The sequence below is a fragment of the Pleurodeles waltl genome, chromosome 6 (genome assembly GCF_031143425.1).
Source record: "Pleurodeles waltl isolate 20211129_DDA chromosome 6, aPleWal1.hap1.20221129, whole genome shotgun sequence".
Classification (NCBI taxonomy): domain Eukaryota; kingdom Metazoa; phylum Chordata; class Amphibia; order Caudata; family Salamandridae; genus Pleurodeles; species Pleurodeles waltl.
In genome coordinates this window covers 862040707-862063856 of record NC_090445.1, presented here as the reverse complement: position 1 = coordinate 862063856, position 23150 = coordinate 862040707, and the positions used below count along the sequence as shown (strand labels likewise).

General features: G+C 47.9%; 1 protein-coding gene across 1 annotated transcript in view; it reads left to right on the top strand.

The window, feature by feature from the left end:
• Positions 1-23150, top strand: part of RRP12 (ribosomal RNA processing 12 homolog) — a 682638-nt gene that overhangs the window by 392866 nt on the left and 266622 nt on the right. The gene's annotated exons all lie outside the window — the stretch shown is intronic.

The window sequence follows — 23150 nt, the reverse complement described above, 5'->3', positions numbered from 1 at the left end:
TAATGCTCTATTTTGTGGTAGTGTGGTCGAGCAGTAGGCTTATCCAAGGAGTAGTGTTAAGCATTTGTTGTACATACACATAGACAATAAATGAGGTACACACACTGAGACAAATCCAGCCAATAGGTTTTGTTATAGAAAAATACCTTTTCTTAGTTTATTTTAAGAACCACAGGTTCAAATTTTACATGTAATATCTCATTTGAAAGGTATTGCAGGTAAGTACTCTAGGAACTTTGAATCATTACTTTAGCATGTATACTTTTTACACAAAACACAATAAGCTGTTTTAAAAGTGGACACAGTGCAATTTTCACAGTTCCTGGGGGAGGTAAAGTTTTGTTAGATTTCACAGGTAAGTAAGTCACTTACAGGTTTCAGTTTTTGGTCCAAGGTAGCCCACCGTTGGGGGTTCAGAGCAACCCCAAAGTTATCACACCAGCAGCTCAGGGCCGGTCAGGTGCAAAGGTCAAAGAGGTGCCCAAAACACATAGGCTATAATGGAGAGAAGGGGGTGCCCCGGTTCCAGTCTGCCAGCAGGTAAGTACCCGCGTCTTCGGAGGGCAGACCAGGGGGGTTTTGTAGGGCACCGGGGGGGACACAAGTCCACACAGAAAGTACACCCTCAGCAGCGCGGGGGCGGCCGGGTGCAGTGTGCAAACAAGCGTCGGGTTTCCTTTAGTTTTCAATGGGAGACCAAGGGGTCTCTTCAACGATGCAGGCAGGCAAGGGGGGGGCTCCTCGGGGTAGCCAAGACCTGGGCAAGGGAGAGGGCCTCCTGGGGGTCACTCCTGCACAGAAGTTCAGTTTCTTTAGGGGCTGGGGGCTGCGGGTGCAGGGTCTTTTCCAGCCGTCGGGAAATGGAGTTCAGACAGTCGCGGTCAGGGGGAGCCTGGGGATTCCCTCTGCAGGCGTCGCTGTGGGGGCTCAGGGGGGACAACTTTGGTTACTCACAGTCGTAGAGTCGCCGGAGGGTCCTCCCTGAGTTGGTTGTTCTCCACCAGTCGAGTCGGGGTCGCCGGGTGCAGTGTTGCAAGTCTCACGCTTCTTGCGGGGAGTTGCAGGGGTCTTTAAATCTGCTCCTTGTAACAAAGTTGCAGTTCTTTTAGAGCAGTGCCGCTGTCCTCGGGAGTTTTTTGTCTTTTTCGAAGCAGGGCAGTCCTCCGAGGATTCAGAGGTCGCTGGTCCCTTGGAAAGCGTCGCTGGAGCAGGTTTCTTTGGAAGGCAGGAGACAGGCCGGTAAGTCTGGGGCCAAGGCAGTTGGTGTCTTCTGTTCTTCCTCTGCAGGGGTTTGTCTGCTCAGCAGTCCTTCTTCTTGTTAGTTGCAGGAATCTAAATTCTTAGGTTCAGGGAAGCCCTTAAATACTAAATTTAAGGGCGTGTTTAGGTCTGGGGGGTTAGTAGCCAATGGCTACTAGCCCTGAGGGTGAGTACACCCTCTTTGTGCCTCCTCCCAAGGGGAGGGGGTCACATCCCTAATCCTATTGGGGGAGTCCTCCATCTGCAAGATGGAGGATTTCTAAAAGTTAGAGTCACTTCAGCTCAGGACACCTTAGGGGCTGTCCTGACTGGCCAGTGACTCCTCCTTGTTGTTTTCTTTGTTTCCTCCAGCCTTGCCGCCAAAAGTGGGGGCCGTGGCCGGAGGGGGCGGGCAACTCCACTAGCTGGAGTGTCCTGCGGTGCTGTGACAAAGGGGTGAGCCTTTGAGGCTCACCGCCAGGTGTTACAGCTCCTGCCTGGGGGAGGTGTTAGCATCTCCACCCAGTGCAGGCTTTGTTACTGGCCTCAGAGTGACAAAGGCACTCTCCCCATGGGGCCAGCAACATGTCTCTAGTGTGGCAGGCTGCTGGAACCAGTCAGCCTACACAGATAGTCGGTTAGGTTTCAGGGGGCACCTCTAAGGTGCCCTCTGTGGTGTATTTTACAATAAAATGTACACTGGCATCAGTGTGCATTTATTGTGCTGAGAAGTTTGATACCAAACTTCCCAGTTTTCAGTGTAGCCATTATGGTGCTGTGGAGTTCGTGTAAAACAGACTCCCAGACCATATACTCTTATGGCTCCCCTGCACTTACAATGTCTAAGGTTTTGCTTAGACACTGTAGGGGCACAGTGCTCATGCACTGGTACCCTCACCTATGGTATAGTGCACCCTGCCTTAGGGCTGTAAGGCCTGCTAGAGGGGTGTCTTACCTATACTGCATAGGCAGTGAGAGGCTGGCATGGCACCCTGAGGGGAGTGCCATGTCGACTTACTCATTTTGTTTTTACTAGCACACACAAGCTGGTAAGCAGTGGGTCTGTGCTGAGTGAGGGGTCTCTAGGGTGGCATAATACATGCTGCAGCCCTTAGAGACCTTCCCTGGCATCAGGGCCCTTGGTACCAGAGGTACCAGTTACAAGGGACTTATCTGGATGCCAGGGTGTGCCAATTGTGGAATCAAAAGTACAGGTTAGGGAAAGAACACTGGTGCTGGGGCCTGGTTAGCAGGCCTCAGCACACTTTCAATTCAAAACATAGCATCAGCAAAGGCAAAAAGGCAGGGGGTAACCATGCCAAGGAGGCATTTCCTTACAAGTTTCCATGCCCTGTTCAGACATATTCAAAAAGAAGGCCCCATTCCTGTTCCCAAAGTTGTTCCGACAGCAGGTGGAGGTTGAAGTTGTCAGTAAATTGAAGAAACACAACAAATCCAAGCAGGAAATGCCCCTTTGCAAGGGTGTCAATGTGCCTCCTGCTCTTGCATTCCATTGGAGCGGATTCCAACTCTGGTCCTAATGCACCCGGAGTTCCCAGGTCTGTTGGCGATATTGTAGCAAGTAGAATCCTATGCTATTGTATGGATTTTCTGCACTTTACTTGTTTCCTCTGATGGGCCTTCAGGCTCTAGGGATCCACAAGGACTGATACTCTGATATTCGCGGGGGGTCTGCCCTCATTGCGGTGTGTGCCCCTTGGGCCTGCATCAGGTCCAGCATTGACTACGGAGCCTGCTTCAGCTCCTGCTCTAATTTCCTCACCAGTTACTCTACCATCTACACTGGAAGAGAATGTACAATCTGTTGTGAATCCTCTTTCACCGAAGTCACACTCAGCACCCAACTTCTTGCCAACCCCTCCGATTCTAATACCTTGCTCTTACTACAGGATAGGGCCCAGACTGTCTGTAATCCCTTTGGCACGGATTTTGACAACTATGATGACTGGAATAAATATGTCCCCCATCACGATGAAGAAAACTGGTATGCAGTGCTTCAAGATGCCTCTCGGCTTGACACTTCACACATTGCTGCCGTTTTGTCTTGCCAGGGTCCTGTTACAGAGGAAGTTGCCTCTTTTGCTGCAGTGATGCAAAGTACACCCTTCTGAGCACCTGGATAAGCCCTGTTCAAGGCTCCCAGTTAATAGACAGGTTGTCTGTCTCCATCATCCTCCATCTGGCAACCTTATGTTTCTTATACAATATCCCACTCTTAAGATTCTGATGGTACAGCGTCCCGCACAGGGGTGTGAAATTTAATAAAGTATTTACTTGTCCATCAGACAGGTTGCTTCATAAATCTACTTGTCCTATTAAAAATTCTACTTGTCCCTTTGGTACCATGTAGTGTGGCAACAAATTATGGCAGCAATGTCATTACGTAAGAGCTCTGATAATAGCCTTGCTGAATATGCCAGGACTAATACTATAGCAGAGCTGGAATACTAGCAATTTAAGCCCCACTGTAGCAATTTCCTTATTTTGCTGCTCCTCCGCATGTCTACACACTGGAATTGTTCCAGGCCTGGAATGCCTTTGAGTCTGTGCAAACATACAAAATGCCTGTTTTAAGGATTTTCAACAACTCTTCTACAATCTTTTCCCATACTGAGAAAGGCTGGAAATGTGCTCCTAACAAGGGCAGAAGTACAAGTTCTTCCAGGGTTGGGGAAAAAAGTGGTTGGAGGGAAAGTGATCTTGTAAAGGCTCAATAGGTATTTGCACAAGCAAAACTACACGTGTATTTTCTTGTGCTAAAATATAGTTCACAAATATTTTCTAGGAGTGTGATTTCCTGGTCTACTTCTGTAAATTCTTGTGAATTCATGAAAGCCACGAAAGGAAAAGACATATACCAGAGGTGAACTTTAGTGACTTTTTGTTAGGAATTGGGCCTTTCAGTTAGGTCTGACGTTAACCAAGACATTTTGTTTTCATTAAAATTCTATTTCTCTCTCCATCCATCGACTGGTTTTCCTGTGAGTGATAGCATTCTTCTCTTCGGCAAGGAGTATATTGGCACACAAAGTAGTGTTGTTCAATGCCAGGAACTACTGTAGCAATGTGTGCTTTTTGAGATCAAAATTTATTTTTGCTTTTTGCCAATGTTTGTTACATTGGTGAGGGCTTGGCAGCTCCCACAACAATATAGTGTTACAAAAGCCATGTCAAAACAAGACATGCACTGACAAAACCAAAAGACCAATCACCAGCGTTTGATCGGTTGGCTTTGCCAGTGCTTGTTTATTTGTATGTTTCCCATAATGTTGAAAATGGTTACACTGATTTTTCATTATGAATATTTTTTTGCAAATAAGCTTACTAAATGATGCTTCGAAGAAATAGTACTTAACCTTTCACAGTAATTTAGCAAAACCTTTTTTTCCTACTTGAATGTTTTTCTGAACATTTTATTTTGAAAGCAAAGAATCCTCAATCTTGCTTACAAGATTCTGCAAACATTTGCTTCTAACCAGAGAGCATTCTGGGAGCATTATGTTTGATGGCATGTGTAGCTGTATATACACATGCTTTTCATAAGTCCGCCATCTAGTGTTGTGCTCTGAGTGTTACAAGTTGTTTTTCTTTGCAGAATGTTTTTGAGTCACGGGATCAAGTGACGACTCCTCCTCTTGGTAATACTGTGTATGGGCATTGAGTCCTTTGTTAGATTGTTTTCTTTCCGCCGTCAGGTTCAGACGTGTTTCCTATTGCTCCGGTGGATCTCGGTTCTGTACTTCGGAACTTATTCTACCTTTCTATAATACTGTCGGTATTGTTTTGATCACGTTTTCTATGTATAGTCGATCTGATTTCGACCGTCGGGGTTGAATTCTCACCCTTAAAGTGGGTCTCGCCCTTTTGGGGCCTACTTCAATGTCGGCTGATGAAACGAACTCCGTTTCGATTCTGTCCTCAGTGTCACGCTAAGTTCCCATACACCAACCAGCATTCTTTGTGTAATCTTGGTCTATCGCCCGAACATCGAGAAGAGACTTGCAACGCCTGCAGATCATTTTGATCTAAAAAGTTTCTCCTGGATCGCAGAGCTCGTTGTCTTGAAATGCCGTCCGAGTCCACAGATGACACACCTGATATTTTCGGTGTAGAACACGCGCAGGAGGAAGTTCGACAAGAGGCCGCATTTTCATCACAGACTCGGACGCCGATCATCACTCCGATGATGATAGCCACGACATACCTCCGGCGCAGTACGTGAGTACAACTTCCCTGTCACACCAGACAAAGACAATTAACAAGACTCCAGCACTGGTCGTCGGTCCTCCACTGGCTTCAGGCCATGGTCGGATCTGAAAAACAAGTGCGGATGACCAACCTTTGGGTTCAGCGCCAAGAACAAAGACTAATGTGCACTCGACAACGACAAAACAGACTGCTGCAGCCGTCCTGGTACTGAGCTGAAAAATTGAAGGGACATCTTCGGGGCCGAAAAAACTGGCATCAACTTCGGAGCCAACATTTTCGGTTCAAGTTAAACACTCAGGGTCAGGACCGCCAGGGCTGAAATGATGGAAGCACCGCCAACAGGCTGGTGGTGCTCCCCTGGTCATTACGATGCCGTGGTCGCACCGCCGGTTTCCCGCCACAATGGCCCCGGCGGTAGTAATCCGCCAGGGCAGCGCTGCTAGCAGCTCTGCCCAGGGGATTACGAGTCCCCCTACCGCCAGCCTTTTCCTGGCGGTTTGAACCGCCAGGAAAAGGCTGGCGGCACGGGGCGTCGCGGGGCCCATGCCACTGGCATGGGCAGTGCAGGGGCCCCCTGACAGGGCCCCATGCGGCTTTTCACTGTCGGCTCTGCAGACAGTGAAAAGCGCGACGGGTGCAACTGCACCCGTCGCACGGCCGCAACACCACCGGCTCCATTTGGAGCCGGCTCCCATGTTGCGGCCCACATCCCGCTGGGCCGGCTGGCAGAAACTCTGTTTATAATGGGCACCGTGGGAGTGCGGCCGCACGGCGGTTACAACTTGGCAGGCGGCGGTTGCCGCCCGCCAATGTTGTAATGAGGGCCTCAGTGTCTAAACCTTCAGAGTCAAAAGTCACAAGTCGTAAACATACTACTTCTACCCAAGAATCATTGGACATACAACCTATTTTAGAGGTGATGGATGCTAATCAGCGAAAAATTGCACATTCAGAAGGACACAGGAAAAATAATTGCTTCTCCTCCAATGCCCTTTAAGAGGAAATTAACTTTTCAAGAGACTTTTAAGGATGCATTTCCACCAAAAAAGGTCTAAAAAGACAAGGAGCAGAAAGAGGCTACAAAACAAAAACAGCCTTCCTCGCCACATTATCCTCTTCCCTCCACACCACCACCATCGCCCACATATGAAACGCAGTTTTCACCACAGACATCTTCACTGTCACCACACAGGGATGAACTTAGTGATAACCAGCAGGACATGGATCCATGGGGATATATATGATCCTGATCCCATTCTTCCAAATGGTCCAGGCTTGTAACCTGCTAGATCTTCTCCCACCAGAAGACACTACTGCTTATAGCCAGAGCAGCTGCCTATCATAATGTGCAGATGCATACAGATCATACAGAGCAAGATTTCCTCTTTGACACAGCGTCTACACACAAAGAATATCAATGTTTCCCAATGCTTCCAGGACTGCTCAGACATTCATCTGACGTTTTCAAAGAACCAACGAAGGCTGGAATTATCACCCCTAGAGTGGATAAAAAATATAAACCAGCACCCTCAGACCCAGTGTTTATCAAGACTCAGTTACCACCTGACTCAATAGTGGTTAGTGCAGCAAGCAGATGCTCCTCCAAAAAAGAGAGCAAGAAGATAGATACAGCTGGTTAAAGGGTAGCTTCACAAGCTGCAAATCACTGTAGGATAGCCAACTCACAGACTCTCCTAGCTAGATATGATAGGGCCCACTGGGACGAGATGGAACAACTGTTGCAGTACCTTCCACCAGAGCATCTAAAAAGGGTACAGCAAATAGTCACAGAAGGACAAGCAATATCTATTGGTGCTACTAGATCTGCTACAGATGCAGCTGATCCCGCAGCCAGAGCAGTCAACACCAGTCTACTTATTAAAAGACATGCTTGGTTAAGATGTTCAGGGTTCAAACCTGAGATGCAACAAGCTGTCTTAAATATGCTCTTTGACAAGGAACAGAAGTTGATACAACTATAGACAATCCTATAAAGATTCTTAAACCGCTGAGGCAATGGGTGCATTATACACCATACCCACCAGAGGAGATTTTCGTAGACCACAGTTTAGAGGTGGCTTCTAAGCATCAGCCACAGAAACAGCAGCTTCCCAACAAAAACAATCCTCACACCTTTACACAAGAGGATCATTTAGAAGCTTCTACAGAGGATCCAACACTAGAGAGAGAGGCAAACCCATCCAGTTCCAGAGCTTTCTCTTCCTCTAATAAACTGACTTTCTCACCATTCCCACAAAGCACACATCTCCAGTGGGAGGAAGACTGGTAAATTTATATCCACTATTGCACAACATCACTACAGACCAGTTGGTTCTGTCCATTATCCAACATGGTTATTGTCTAGAACTCATTTCCACTCCACCAAACATTCCCTCTCGTTCACACAGACTTTCTCAGGAACATCTCCTAAAACAGGAGGTACAATCACTACTACTCAAGGGAGCCATATAGATGGTACCTATATCCCAACAGGGATACAAAGTATATACTCTATACTTTCTGATACCAAAGAAAGACGGTACTCTTAGACCAATTTTAGATCTTGGACCCCTCAGTCTCTACATCCTTTCAGAACACTTTCCTATGGTCATTTTGTTACAGGATTAAATGACAGCATTAGACCCCAAAGATGTCTATTTCCACATTTCCATACATTCAGCACATTGCAAATAACTTAAGATTTATTATAACAGGAAAGCACTACCAATTCAAAGTGCTACCATTTGGAGTAACAACAGCACCAAGGGTGTTCACCAAGTGCTTAGCGGTGGTCAGAAGACTACACATACACGTCCTCCCATATCTAGACCACTGGCTCATAAAAGCCAGTACAATCCAGATTTGTCAACAACACACTCAGTATACCATAGATATCCTACACAGTCTAGGATTCACAATCAGTTACCACAAATCTCACCTGCAACCATCACAGATACAGCCGTATCTGGGAGCAATTCTGAACACTCAGTCAGGGTTAGCATATCCAAACCCATTAAGGATTCAAGCATTTTACAGTCTAATATCTCAGCTAAAACACACCACACGTTCACAGAAAAGCTAGTGATGAAACTATTGGCAATGATGGCTTCACGTATAGCCATAGTTCCAAATGCAGGACTGCACATGCGACCACTACAGCAGTGCCTTTCCCAACAGTGGTCTCAGTCACAGGGTCAAATTCAGGATCTAGTGTTGTTGGACCGCCAGACTCACCGCCGTCTGAAATGGTGGAATTACACCGACCTATCAAAAGGGTGGCCCTTTCAGAGCCCTGTGCCTTATACCACTATCACAACAGATGCATCACTGATAGGTTGGGGAGCTCATCTCAACCATCTCACTATAAAAGGGGAATGAGACTCAGACCATCAGACTTATGATATAAACTATTTGGAATTACTAGCTGTATTCCTGGCACTCAATGCTTTCCTGACACAAATCACACACAAGATAGTATCAATATGGACAGACAAGATGACGACAATGTACTATCTGCAAAATCAAGGGGGGGGGATACACTTATCTCAATTGTCCATTTTAGCACAGACAATTTGGAAGTGGGCGATTCACATTCAATTGGTGGGAGAGTATCTCACAGGGATACACAATCAACTAGCGGACCTCTTAAGCAGGACGCAGCAACAAGCCCACAAATGAGACGTTCACCCACAATTCAACAATACTTTCAAGTGTTGGGAGCCCCAGTCATAGCCCTTTTCGTCACAAAAGGAAACTCAAAATGCCAAAGCTTTGCATCCAGGCACACACACACTCAATCCAAGGGTAGTGCTCTATGGATGAATTGATCAGGGATATTTGGTTATGCTTTTCTACCTCTCCCACTTATTCTATTTCTGATAATAAAGATAAAACAAACCTCACTCACTATGATATTCATAGCTCCCACATGGGCACGTCAACATTGGTACACAACACTATTGGACTGGTCTGTAGCACCACATCACAAGCTGCTAAACAGACTGTATTTGTTGACTCAAAGGAGAGGCCAAATCAGATACCCAAATCCCAGCACACTCAACTTGGAGATTTGGCTCCTGAAGTCATAGTTTGGCTATCTACAGCTTCCATCTGAATGTATGGATATTTTAAAGGAAGCACGCAAACCCACAACCTAGACAGTGTTATGCGGATAAATGGAAATATTTTGTCTATTATTGTCAACCAAAACAAATATTGATACACTTAAAAATTCAGTACAGCATATCATCTTCTATTTGTTACAATTAAAAAAAAAAGCAAATCTGGCATATTCGTCTATTAGGCTTCATTTAACAGCTATAGCTGCTTACCTACACAACAGATAACCTATTTCCCTATTTAGGATTTGTAGGAAGTTGGCTCTGTATACACTATTTCAAAGTAAGAAATAGTGTGCACAGAGTCCAAGGGTTCCCCTTAGAGGTAAGATAGTGGCAAAAGTAGATAATGCTAATGCTCTATTTTATGGTAGTGTGGTCAAGCAGTAGGCTTATCAGAGGGTAGTGTTAAGCATTTGTTGTACACATACAGGCAATAAATGAGGAACACACACTCAAAGACTTACTCCAGGCCTATATGTTTTTATATTGAAAAATATATTTTCTTAGTTTATTTTAAGAACCACAGGTTCAAGATTTACAGTTAATACTTTAAATGTAAGGTACTTCACTTAGATACTTTAAGAACTTTGAATAAAAGCAATATCACATCCATCTTTGTAAAAATGGCAATAAGCTACTTTCAAAGTGGACACAGTGCAAAAATCAACAGTTCCTGGGGGAGGTAAGTAAAGGTTAGTTTTGGAGGTAAGTAAAACATTTACAAGTCTCAAGTTTGGGGTATAGGCAGCCCACCGTTGGGGGTTCAGGGTAACCCCAAAGTTACCACACCAGCAGCTCAGGGCTGGTCAGGTGCAGAGGTCAAAGAGGTGCCCAAAACACATAGGCGCCTATGGGGAACAGGGGTGCTCCGGTTCCAGTCTGCCAGCAGGTAAGTACCTGCGTCCTCGGGGGCAAACCAGAGGGGTTTTGTAGAGCACCGGGGGGGGGGTGGGACATGAGAAGGCACACAAAGTACACCCTCAGCGGCACAGCCGCGTGCAGTGAGCAAAGCAGGCGTCTGGTTTCAGGTAGCAATCAATGGAGGGACCCGGGGGTCACTCTAGCGGTGCAGGAAGGCACAGAGGGGGCTCCTTGGGGCAGCCACCGCCTGGGCTAGGCAGAGGGTCGCCTGGGGGTCACTCCTGCGTCGAAGTTCGGTTCCTTCAGGTCCTGGGGGCTGCGGGCGCAGTGCTGGTCCCTTGTTACAAGCAGTTGCGGTCAGGGGGAGCCTCTGGATTCTCTCTGCAGGCGTCGCTGTGGGGGATCATGGGGGTCGTCTCTGGTTACTCACGGGGGTCATCTCTGGTTACTCACGGGCTCGCAGTCGCCGGGCAGTCCTCCCTGTGGTGTTTGTTTTCTGCAGGTTGAGCTTGGGGCGTTGGGAGCAGAGTGTGAAGTCTCACTCTTCCGGCGGGAAACGTGCAGTCTTTGAAAGTTGCTTCTTTGTTGCAAAGAAGTAGCTGGTTTTGAACAGGGCCGCTGTTTACGGGAGTTCCTTGGTCCTTTAGTCCAGGGCAGTCCTCTGAGGCTTCAGAGGTCGCTCGTCCCTGTCTGATGCATCGCTGGAGCAGGTTTTCGAAGTTGGAGACAGGTCGGTAGGGCTGGGGCCAAATCAGTTGTCGTCTTCCTCCTTCTCTGCAGGCTTGCAGGTCAGCAGTCCTTCTTTCTTCAGATTGCAGGAATCTGATTTCCTGGGATATGGGGAGCCCCTAAATACTGAATTTAGGGGTGTGTTTAGGTCTGGGAGGGCAGTAGCCAATGGCTACTGTCCTTGAGGGTGGCTACACCCTCTTTGTGCCTCCTCCCTGTGGGGAGGGGGGCACATCCCTAATCCTATTGGGGGAATCCTCCAAACTCAAGCTGGAGGATTTCTCAAGGCATGGGTCACCTCAGCTCAGGACACCTTAGGGGCTGTCCTGACTGGTGGGTGACTCCTCCTTGTTTTTCTCATTATCGCCTCCGGCCTTGCTGCCAAAAGTGGGGGCAGTGGCAGGAGGGGCGGGCATCTCCACTAGCTGGGAAGCCCTGGGGCACTGTAACAAAGGGGGTGAGCCTTTGAGGCTCACCGCCAGGTGTTACAGTTCCTGCAGGGGGAGATGAGAAGCAACTTCACCCAGTACAGGCTTTGTTTCTGGCCAGCAACATGTCTGGTGTTTGGCAGACTGGCAGGAACTGGTCAGCCTACACTAGAAGTCGGGTATGTATTCAGGGGGCATCTCTAAGATGCCCTCTGGGTGTATTTTATAATAAATTGCACACTGGCATCAGTGGGCATTTATTGTGCTGAGAAGTTTGATACCAAACTTTCCAGATTTCAGTGTAGCCATTATGGAACTGTGGAGTTCGTGTTTGACAAACTCCCAGACCAAATACTCTTATGGCTACCCTAAGGTTTTGCTTAGACACTGTAGGGGCATAGTGCTAATGCACATATGTCCTCACCTGTGGTATAATGCACCCTGCTCTATGGCTGTAATGCCTGCTAGAGGGGTGACTTACCTATGCCACAGGCGGTGTGAGGTTGGCATGGCATTCTGAGGGGAGTGCCATGTCGACTTAGTCATTTTCTCCCCACCAGTACACACAAGCTGAGAGGCAATGTGCATGTGCTGAGTGAGGGGTCCCTAGGGTGGCATAAAATATGCTGCAGCCCTTAGAGACCTTCCCTGGCATCAGGGCCCTTGGTACCAGGGTTGTGCCAATTGTGGAGACAAAGGTACAGTTTAGGGAAAGAACACTGGTGCTGGGGCCTGGTTAGCAGGGTCCCAGCACGCTTTCAAATCATAACTTGGCATTAGCAAAGGCAAAAAGTTAGGGGGTAACCATGGCAAGAAGGCATTTCCTTACAGGATTCCTGTTATAAAATCCTCTAAGGAGGGTCCTAAAAGAGTTATTCCACCTAAAATTCTTCCAGCTCCTGCGTGGAATCTTAACATCGTACTCACAAGACTAATGGGGCCACCATTTGAATCCATGCATTCTTGTACTCCACAGTTTCTGTCATGGAAAGTTGCTTTCTTAGTAGCAATCACGTCTTTAAGAAGAGTTCGCAAAATTCAAGCGTTCACCTTAGGCGAACCTTTCTTTCAACTCCATGAAGACAAATTAGTTCTTAGAACAAATCCAAAATTCCTACCAAAGTTAATTTCACCTTTTCATATTAGTCAGTGGAATTGCCACGCTCTACACACCCTTGATGTTAAAAGAGCTCTCATGCACTATATAGACAGAACAAAAGATTTTAAGAAATCACAATAACTCTGTGGCATTTTCAGAACCTCACAAAGGTAATCCTATTTCAACAAATGGGTTACCCAAAGGGATAGTGAAGTGTATGCAGACTTGCTATCTTAAAGCTAAGAGACAGTTACCAGTAACTCCTAAAGCACATTCCACTAGTTAAAAAGGAGCTTCAATGGCATTCTTAGGGAACACACCAATGGCAGACATATATAAAGTGTTTACATGGTCTACACCACACACATTTACTAAACACTACTGTGTGAATGTATTATCTCACCAACAAGCAAAGGTTGGACAGGCAGTAGTTAGAACATTTTTTGAAGCTACTCCTACAGGCTAACCACTGTTTACTTTGGAGGGGACTTCTTTACAGTCTATGCAAAGCATATGTATCTATTGCTACACATGCTATCAAACTGAAAATGTTACCTACCCAGTAGATATCTGTTCGTGGCATGTAGTGCTGTAGATTCACATGCACCCTCCCTCCTCCTTCCTCCCTCCTCACTGGGAGCCTGTAGCCCTTGTAGTATAATATTTTGATCTTGCTTATCAGAGAGATTTGTTATGGATATCCAGAATAAAAGCACATGCCAGAAAAAATGCATTTGAGTTAGCAATTCATCACTTGTTACATGTTCAATAGCACATACTTCAATCTGAAATAAAGGAGTCTCTGCGCTGGAATACATGATTGTAAAGAAATGGCTCCCTGTTGCAGTTACCCCCCACTTTTTGCCTGATACTGATGCTGACTTGACTGAGAAGTGTGCTGGGACCCTGCTAACCAGGCCCCAGCACCAGTGTTCTTTCACCTAAAATGTACCATTGATCCCACAATTGGCACACCCTGGCATCCAGATAAGTCCCTTGTAACTGGTACCTCTGGTACCAAGGGCCCTGATGCCAGGGAAGGTCTCTAAGGGCTGCAGCATGCATTATGCCACCCTAGAGACCCCTCACTCAGCACAGCCACACTGCTTACAAGCCTGTGTGTGCTAGTGAGAACAAAATGAGTAAGTCGACATGGCACTCCCCTCAGGGTGCCATGCCAGCCTCTCACTGCCTATGCAGTATAGATAAGACACCCCTCTAGCAGGCCTTACAGCCCTAAGGCAGGGTGCACTATACCATAGGTGAGGGTACCAGTGCATGAGCACTGTGCCCCTACAGTGTCTAAGCAAAACCTTAGACATTGTAAGTGCAGGGTAGCCATAAGAGTATATGGTCTGGGAGTCTGTTTTACACGAACTCCACATCACCATAATGGCTACACTGAAAACTGGGAAGTTTGGTATCAAACTTCTCAGCACAATAAATGCACACTGATGCCAGTGTACATTTTATTGTAAAATACACCACAGAGGGCACCTTAGAGGTGCCCCCTGAAACTTAACCGACTATCTGTGTAGGCTGACTAGTTTTAGCAGCCTGCCACAAACCGAGACATGTTGCTGGCCCCATGGGGAGAGTGCCTTTGTCACTCTGAGGCCAGTAACAAAGCCTGCACTGGGTGGAGATGCTAACACCTCTCCCAGGCAGGAATTGTCACACCTGGCGGTGAGCCTCAAAGGCTCACCTCCTTTGTGCCAACCCAGCAGGACACTCCAGCTAGTGGAGTTGCCCGCCCCCTCCGGCCAGGCCCCACTTTTGGCGGCAAGGCCGGAGAAAATAATGAGAAAAACAAGGAGGAGTCACTGGCCAGTCAGGACAGCCCCTAAGGTATCCTGAGCTGAAGTGACTCTAACTTTTAGAAATCCTCCATCTTGCAGATGGAGGATTCCCCCAATAGGGTTAGGATTGTGACCCCCTCCCCTTGGGAGGAGGCACAAAGAGGGTGTACCCACCCTCAGGGCTAGTAGCCATTGGCTACTAACCCCCCAGACCTAAACACGCCCTTAAATTTAGTATTTAAGGGCTACCCTGAACCCTAGAAAATTAGATTCCTGCAACTACAAGAAGAAGGACTGCCTAGCTGAAAAACCCCTGCAGAGGAAGACCAGAAGACGACAACTGCCTTGGCTCCAGAAACTCACCGGCCTGTCTCCTGCCTTCCAAAGATCCTGCTCCAGCGACGCCTTCCAAAGGGACCAGCGACCTCGACATCCTCTGAGGACTGCCCCTACTTCGAAAAGACAAGAAACTCCCGAGGACAGCGGACCTGCTCCAAGAAAGGCTGCAACTTTGTTTCCAGCAGCCTTGAAAGAACCCTGCAAGCTCCCCGCAAGAAGCGTGAGACTTGCAACACTGCACCCGGCGACCCCGACTCGGCTGGTGGAGATCCAACACCTCAGGAGGGACCCCAGGACTACTCTGATACTGTGAGTACCAAAACCTGTCCCCCCTGAGCCCCCACAGCGCCGCCTGCAGAGGGAATCCCGAGGCTTCCCCTGACCGCGACTCTTTGAATCCAAAGTCCCGACGCCTGGGAGAGACCCTGCACCCGCAGCCCCCAGGACCTGAAGGACCGGACTTTCACTGGAGAAGTGACCCCCAGGAGTCCCTCTCCCTTGCCCAAGTGGAGGTTTCCCCGAGGAACCCCCCCCTTGCCTGCCTGCAGCGCTGAAGAGATCCCGAGATCTCTCATAGACTAACATTGCGAACCCGACGCTTGTTTCTACACTGCACCCGGCCGCCCCCGCGCCGCTGAGGGTGAAATTTCTGTGTGGGCTTGTGTCCCCCCCGGTGCCCTACAAAACCCCCCTGGTCTGCCCTCCGCAGACGCGGGTACTTACCTGCAAGCAGACCGGAACCGGGGCACCCCCTTCTCTCCACTCTAGCCTATGCGTTTTGGGCACCACTTTGAACTCTGCACCTGACCGGCCCTGAGCTGCTGGTGTGGTAACTTTGGGGTTGCTCTGAACCCCCAACGGTGGGCTACCTTGGACCAAGAACTGAGCCCTGTAAGTGTCTTACTTACCTGGTTAACCTAACAAATACTTACCTCCCCCAGGAACTGTGAAAATTGCACTAAGTGTCCACTTTTAAAACAGCTATTTGTCAATAACTTGAAAAGTATACATGCAATTTTTATGATTTGAAGTTCCTAAAGTACTTACCTGCAATACCTTTCGAATGAGATATTACATGTAGAATTTGAACCTGTGGTTCTTAAAATAAACTAAGAAAAGATATTTTTCTATACAAAAACCTATTGGCTGGATTTGTCTCTGAGTGTGTGTACCTCATTTATTGTCTATGTGTATGTACAACAAATGCTTAACACTACTCCTTGGATAAGCCTACTGCTCGACCACACTACCACAAAATAGAGCATTAGTATTATCTCTTTTTACCACTATTTTACCTCTAAGGGGAACCCTTGGACTCTGTGCATGCTATTCCTTACTTTGAAATAGCACATACAGAGCCAACTTCCTACATTGGTGGATCAGCGGTGGGGTACAAGACTTTGCATTTGCTGGACTACTCAGCCAATACCTGATCACACGACAAATTCCAAAATTGTCATTAGAAATTGATTTTTGCAATTTGAAAAGTTTTCTAAATTCTTAAAAGACCTGCTAGGGCCTTGTGTTAGATCCTGTTTAGCATTTCTTTCAGAGTTTAAAAGTTTGTAAAAGTTTGAATTAGATTCTAGAACCAGTTGTAGATTCTTAAAAAGTATTCCAACTTTTAGAAGCAAAATGTCTAGCACAGATGTGACTGTGGTGGAACTCGACACCACACCTTACCTCCATCTTAAGATGAGGGAGCTAAGGTCACTCTGTAAAATAAAGAAAATAACAATGGGCCCCAAACCTACCAAAATACAGCTCCAGGAGCTTTTGGCAGAGTTTGAAAAGGCCAACCCCTCTGAGGGTGGCAACTCAGAGGAAGAGGATAGTGACTTGGAGGAAAATTCCCCCCTACCAGTCCTATCTAGGGAGAACAGGGTCCCTCAAACCCTAACTCCAAAAATAATAGTCAGAGATGCTGGTTCCCTCACAGGAGAGACCAACACCTCTGAAATCACTGAGGATAACTCCAGTGAAGATGACCCCCTGTTAGCCAGGATGGTCAAAAGATTGGCTTTGGAAAAGCAGCTCCTAGCCATAGAAAGGGAAAGAAAAGAGATGGGCCTAGGTCCCATCGATGGTGGCAGCAACTTAAATAGGGTCAGAGATTCTCCTGACATCCTAAAAATCCCCAAAGGGATTGTAACAAAATATGAAGATGGTGATGACATCACCAAATGGTTCACAGCTTTTGAGAGGGCTTGTGTAACCAGAAAAGTAAACAGATCTCACTGGGGTGCTCTCCTTTGGGAAATGTTCACTGGAAAGTGTAGGGATAGACTCCTCACACTCTCTGGAAAAGATGCAGAATCTTATGACCTCATGAAGGGTACCCTGATTGAGGGCTTTGGATTCTCCACTGAGGAGTATAGAATTAGATTCAGGGGGGCTCAAAAATCCTCGAGCCAGACCTGGGTTGATTTTGTAGACTACTCAGTAAAAACACTAGATGGTTGGTTAACTGGAAATGAAGTGTGTGACTATGTTGGGCTTTATAATTTGTTTATGAAAGAACACATTTTAAGTAACTGCTTCAATGAAAAGTTGCATCAGTATCTGGTAGACCTAGGTCCAATTTCTCCCCAAGAATTGGGAAAGAAGGCAGACCACTGGGTCAAGACTAGGGTAACCAAAACTTCCACTGGGGGTGACCAAAAGAAAGGGGTTACAAAAACTCCCCAGGAGAAAGTGGGTGACACTAGAAACAAAGAAAAAGAGTCCTCTGTAGGCCCCCAAAAACCAGAACAGGTGGGTGGGCCCCAAGACACAACCCAAAACCAAGGTGGGTACCAGGGTAAGAACTGGGATGCCACTAAGGCATGGTGCCACAACTGTAAACAGTCTGGGCACCACACCAAGGACACTTCTTGTCCCAAAAACAAACCCCAGAACAAAATTCCAGGGGTAACCAGTGTAGCCATTGGAGATGACTCCTCAGATGAGGAGGTCTTCATAGCTTTCAACTGGAAAATGGGCCCAACAGGTGAGTTGGAGATTCCAGAGGGAAGTAGACACTTCCACCACCTACAGGTGAATGGAATCCCAGCCACTGCCCTGAGAGACACTTGTGCCAGTCACACTATTGTGCATGACAGGCTGGTGCTCTCAAACCAGTACATCCCAGGTGAGATGGCCAGAGTAAGAGTTAGCCCAGACAGGGTCACTAATAGGCCTGTGGCTCTTGTGCCCATAGAAGTGGGTGGAACTTTTAGCTGGAGAAGGGTGGTAGTCAGTACAGACCTCCCCCTTGATTGTCTCCTTGGAAATGACTACCCAGAGGTTAGTCAGAGCCTAAGAGAAGAACTGGTCCAGGGCCAGTCCTCTCCCAAGGATTCTGGAGTGCCTGCCTCTGCAGTAAATGCAAGTAGGCCCCAGAAGAAAAAGAAAAGGAAACAGAGTAGGAAAGGTGGACAACCTTTAGCCAAGGTTCCAGCAAGCCAAGGAGATTCTGCTCCAGTAGGGGGGAACTCCAAAAATGGCTCTGATAAAATCCAACCTGACCCACAAGAAGTCCTGGCTAGTCAGGCAACTGTTAAGCCTGAGTGGGTGGCTCCTCAGCTAACAGAAGAAAGAGTGGAAGAAGGGTGTTTACTACAAGATGTGGTAACCCCCCACTCTAATACAGCAGACAGGCACCCTGAACCCAAAGAAGCCTGTAACTTAGCCCCTTCCCTTGTAGGTGAAGAGCTAAAGGTGTGGTTCTGGGCACTGACAGCTGTCAGTGGCCTCTGCTGGGTGTTAGCCTTTATGGCTGCACTATCCTTGGCATGGTGGTCTGACCCCATGCCAAATAACAAGTTAGGCCCCCTGACCCTGTTGGTCATGGTGGGGTTACTCCAGCTCTGGGTAACCTCTTTGGGTAAGCTAGGGGTGACCCTGGCTAAGATAAGATTAGCAGAGGTGGATACCTCTGACCTCAGAATAGAGAGAATGGGTAAAGACATACAAAGCACAGACAAGAGGCAGTTCAGACTAGGTCCTATCACTGTGGAAGTGGGTCAGTTCCCCAGAGGGAATGACCTGAACAGGAGGATGTAAGGCAGAGTAGGCCCTGCAACAAACCAGCCATTTCCTCTACTCTTCCTCGCCTGACAGACTAGGAAGACTCTTCCAGCGTTGGCTGAGTCTCCTGGCCTGTGGGCTGGGGGGGGCTTGTGTAAAGAAATGGCTCCCTGTTGCAGTTACCCCCCACTTTTTGCCTGATACTGATGCTGACTTGACTGAGAAGTGTGCTGGGACCCTGCTAACCAGGCCCCAGCACCAGTGTTCTTTCACCTAAAATGTACCATTGATCCCACAATTGGCACACCCTGGCATCCAGATAAGTCCCTTGTAACTGGTACCTCTGGTACCAAGGGCCCTGATGCCAGGGAAGGTCTCTAAGGGCTGCAGCATGCATTATGCCACCCTAGAGACCCCTCACTCAGCACAGCCACACTGCTTACAAGCCTGTGTGTGCTAGTGAGAACAAAATGAGTAAGTCGACATGGCACTCCCCTCAGGGTGCCATGCCAGCCTCTCACTGCCTATGCAGTATAGATAAGACACCCCTCTAGCAGGCCTTACAGCCCTAAGGCAGGGTGCACTATACCATAGGTGAGGGTACCAGTGCATGAGCACTGTGCCCCTACAGTGTCTAAGCAAAACCTTAGACATTGTAAGTGCAGGGTAGCCATAAGAGTATATGGTCTGGGAGTCTGTTTTACACGAACTCCACATCACCATAATGGCTACACTGAAAACTGGGAAGTTTGGTATCAAACTTCTCAGCACAATAAATGCACACTGATGCCAGTGTACATTTTATTGTAAAATACACCACAGAGGGCACCTTAGAGGTGCCCCCTGAAACTTAACCGACTATCTGTGTAGGCTGACTAGTTTTAGCAGCCTGCCACAAACCGAGACATGTTGCTGGCCCCATGGGGAGAGTGCCTTTGTCACTCTGAGGCCAGTAACAAAGCCTGCACTGGGTGGAGATGCTAACACCTCTCCCAGGCAGGAATTGTCACACCTGGCGGTGAGCCTCAAAGGCTCACCTCCTTTGTGCCAACCCAGCAGGACACTCCAGCTAGTGGAGTTGCCCGCCCCCTCCGGCCAGGCCCCACTTTTGGCGGCAAGGCCGGAGAAAATAATGAGAAAAACAAGGAGGAGTCACTGGCCAGTCAGGACAGCCCCTAAGGTATCCTGAGCTGAAGTGACTCTAACTTTTAGAAATCCTCCATCTTGCAGATGGAGGATTCCCCCAATAGGGTTAGGATTGTGACCCCCTCCCCTTGGGAGGAGGCACAAAGAGGGTGTACCCACCCTCAGGGCTAGTAGCCATTGGCTACTAACCCCCCAGACCTAAACACGCCCTTAAATTTAGTATTTAAGGGCTACCCTGAACCCTAGAAAATTAGATTCCTGCAACTACAAGAAGAAGGACTGCCTAGCTGAAAAACCCCTGCAGAGGAAGACCAGAAGACGACAACTGCCTTGGCTCCAGAAACTCACCGGCCTGTCTCCTGCCTTCCAAAGATCCTGCTCCAGCGACGCCTTCCAAAGGGACCAGCGACCTCGACATCCTCTGAGGACTGCCCCTACTTCGAAAAGACAAGAAACTCCCGAGGACAGCGGACCTGCTCCAAGAAAGGCTGCAACTTTGTTTCCAGCAGCCTTGAAAGAACCCTGCAAGCTCCCCGCAAGAAGCGTGAGACTTGCAACACTGCACCCGGCGACCCCGACTCGGCTGGTGGAGATCCAACACCTCAGGAGGGACCCCAGGACTACTCTGATACTGTGAGTACCAAAACCTGTCCCCCCTGAGCCCCCACAGCGCCGCCTGCAGAGGGAATCCCGAGGCTTCCCCTGACCGCGACTCTTTGAATCCAAAGTCCCGACGCCTGGGAGAGACCCTGCACCCGCAGCCCCCAGGACCTGAAGGACCGGACTTTCACTGGAGAAGTGACCCCCAGGAGTCCCTCTCCCTTGCCCAAGTGGAGGTTTCCCCGAGGAACCCCCCCCTTGCCTGCCTGCAGCGCTGAAGAGATCCCGAGATCTCTCATAGACTAACATTGCGAACCCGACGCTTGTTTCTACACTGCACCCGGCCGCCCCCGCGCCGCTGAGGGTGAAATTTCTGTGTGGGCTTGTGTCCCCCCCGGTGCCCTACAAAACCCCCCTGGTCTGCCCTCCGAAGACGCGGGTACTTACCTGCAAGCAGACCGGAACCGGGGCACCCCCTTCTCTCCACTCTAGCCTATGCGTTTTGGGCACCACTTTGAACTCTGCACCTGACCGGCCCTGAGCTGCTGGTGTGGTAACTTTGGGGTTGCTCTGAACCCCCAACGGTGGGCTACCTTGGACCAAGAACTGAGCCCTGTAAGTGTCTTACTTACCTGGTTAACCAAACAAATACTTACCTCCCCCAGGAACTGTGAAAATTGCACTAAGTGTCCACTTTTAAAACAGCTATTTGTCAATAACTTGAAAAGTATACATGCAATTTTTATGATTTGAAGTTCCTAAAGTACTTACCTGCAATACCTTTCGAATGAGATATTACATGTAGAATTTGAACCTGTGGTTCTTAAAATAAACTAAGAAAAGATATTTTTCTATACAAAAACCTATTGGCTGGATTTGTCTCTGAGTGTGTGTACCTCATTTATTGTCTATGTGTATGTACAACAAATGCTTAACACTACTCCTTGGATAAGCCTACTGCTCGACCACACTACCACAAAATAGAGCATTAGTATTATCTCTTTTTACCACTATTTTACCTCTAAGGGGAACCCTTGGACTCTGTGCATGCTATTCCTTACTTTGAAATAGCACATACAGAGCCAACTTCCTACAATGATCTTATAGCAGAAGGTCGGAGGCCTTCATCCTATTTTGTACGTGCTCCAAATCAATACTTTCCTGTGGAAGGGAAAATTCAAGATGCTCACACTGACCTGGTCCTGTCTGCCCTCGATCCTAGAAACTGGATGGTGGTGTTGGATCTGTTTTGCACCTGTTTCCATATGCCAGTCCTGCAGGCCCATCAGTGCAGTGGGAAAAGAGCATTGTTGGTTCACTGTGCTCTGCCTTGGTCCCACCAGCGACTTACGTGCTCATAAAAGTGCTGACAGTAGTATCCGCACTCATGTTGGTGGGGTGGTCCTGCCTTTCCCCTACCTTAAAGATGAGCTGTGCTGCAGCATTTTGGATGGTTTGGAGCCTGTTAAGGAGATTCTTAGAAATTCCTCTGTAGAGTGTGTTGTCATAATTGGGGCCTGTTTAACTGTCTTCTGGTGTTCACCGTGAACCATATAAAGATCTTTTGCAGAATCCTCAGGATGTTGAGTTCACTTCGTGTACTTGGGCTCACATGCCAAGCTTGTTGTCCAGGATGATTTCAAGATTTCTGGCAAGAGTGGTGGGGTGAGTGTGGGGCCCAGGTTAGTTGCCCACTAGGTGAATGTTCATGCCAAGGCTCTTCCTCCGAAGAACACTGCTTCAATTTTGTCTGTGTTGAGTTCGATGCATTTAGATTTCATCTAGTTGGCTACTGCTATTATGCAGGTGGCAAAGTTGATTTTTGTTGCGAGGGTCTTGTCCATCAGAGAGAGTATCAGTTGGGTGTCGTCTTCACAGGAGACTGTGCATGCTGTGTGATCTGATGAGGTCTTCCAGCAGCACGGTCATTAACATTGTTGCAGAGAGTGAGCGAGCTTATTGACAAAAGTTATAATGCCATTCCAAGTCAGTCAAACCATCACCCTGCAGGCGTTCTGTACACCGCCTATCTCCTCTAAGGAGGAGGAAAAACTCCTGTCGCTTGGACCCCAAAAGAGCAGTTTTTATGTTAATTGTAACACTAGCGATAGTGGTTTTGTGGAGTTTCCTGGAGCAAAAACAAGGCAAAGCTGTGAAGAAAAGGACCATCTCCAGGTGGATCGTACTCTGCATCAGGATCTACTACACAGTGTCCAAATAGCAGCCTCTGAAAGTATTAAGACCTCATTCCACCAGGCAAAGGCTGCTGCCACTGAGTTGGCGTGCGGGTATCTTGTCCTCAACATCTGCCAGGTGGCCACATGGGCGTCACTCCATGCATTCTTGAAGCACTAGTGTCTGAACAGCCTAGTTCAAAAGGGGCATTTCATCAGCTAGTTTCTACAGGATTATTGGTTTGCGCCAATTCACATGCCCACCTCCTTATAGGTACTGCTCTGGTATATATTCAAAAGGTGAGGAATCTGCAGTTAGAAGTCTCCATCAATAGCACAAGTTACTTACCTTAGCAAGGATCTTTCTGGTACAGATT